This window comes from Mus pahari, unplaced genomic scaffold (genome assembly GCF_900095145.1).
Source record: "Mus pahari unplaced genomic scaffold, PAHARI_EIJ_v1.1 scaffold_14292_1, whole genome shotgun sequence".
NCBI classification, from domain to species: Eukaryota; Metazoa; Chordata; class Mammalia; order Rodentia; family Muridae; genus Mus; species Mus pahari.
In genome coordinates this window covers 2,617-4,126 of record NW_018394131.1, presented here as the reverse complement: position 1 = coordinate 4,126, position 1,510 = coordinate 2,617, and positions in this window count along the sequence as shown.

Below are 1,510 nucleotides of genomic sequence, written 5' to 3'. Positions count from 1 at the left end.
TGACAAAGTAAATAGTAAATAGCATATGATACAAAAATTGTGAATGTATATTAGATTGTTCTGAATCTTTTTTCTTTTCTTTTTTCTTTTCTTAACAATAAATTCAGATTCAAAAATCCACATATATTTAACATATATGATTTCATTGGTTTAGACCTCGAAAATGTTCCTCTTATCAGCCATACTGCAGTATAATCAAAAAAACATATAACCTTCCAAAGTCTGCCTGTAGGAATTTGTGTCTCTTGCTTGTCTGATTTTTTTTGGGAGGGGGGGAACAAATATTTCATATAAAGTTTGCACCAAATATTTTGAGTTATATAACCACATATTTTAAACTTTTAGCATGATAACACATGAAATATATTCATGAATATATGAAGATGAAGAACTGCTTTCACTGAATATACTGGAAACTATGAATTCTTTGAATATCTATATTATATATCTTCTGATGTCTCACAACTATTATTGTATTCTCTAGTTCATTAAGTTATTTCTTCTACAAATAATTCATATAAGTGGATCTGTGCAGTCTTTTTCCTTTCATGTCTGGCTTATTTATCACAGCAAAGTGACCATTAGGTTAGTCAATATTTTTTCAAGCAATGCAATTTCCCTTGTAGGGAAAAAAGTCAGTGAAGATTCAGAACAACCTAATATACATTCACAATTTTTGTATCATATGCTATTTACTATTAACTAATATAAAACATGAATGAGATAGCTAAAGTAACTAGACTTTAATAGATAATTTGTTACACGTTAAGGTAGAGAAAAGCATACCATAGTTCTATGAATTCAAATATCAGTTTTCATATGTAAGTTATTAATGTGTTATTTTTTATTTCTGTACATATAATTTAATCTTCATAATAGCATTATAGAAATAATTTGGATAACACCAAACAAGAAATTGTTATGACATCTATTAGAAATAGGGCTTTTATGGTTTTGATTATGATTCATAAAGATATTGTTAGTCTGTTAAGATGGACCAAAATTAAAATTAATTTAAAGTGTTACACATAAGGATAGAAAACTAATGAATATATATATATATATATATATATATATATATATATATATATTCTGCTTTAAAGAATTCTACTGTCTAGGAGGGCATAGGTAGTATAACAAGTTTAGTATTTATAATGTCCTAAAGACCACAGCCAATATGATCTTCTTCCTGACTGAGGGGATGATATCAACAAAAGTACTTTAGATTACACAAGAAATAAAACTTCCTAATTTTCTTGGCCCAAGTATCACATGACATGAATGTTCCAGGAAAGTACATTAAATATGTAATAGATATAAGTTGTAATTTTAAGTTTTGCTCTATCTCCTTCACTTATTAAACATAAATTTTGTTGTTCTTCTTAAAAGTAAGGTTTGTGTTTTATTCAATAATTTTTAAAATNAATTATAATTTTTATAAAATCTAAAAGGCAATACAATAAAACAATATTAGTCTTGCAAGTAAGTACCATTTCAAAACTCAAGCAAA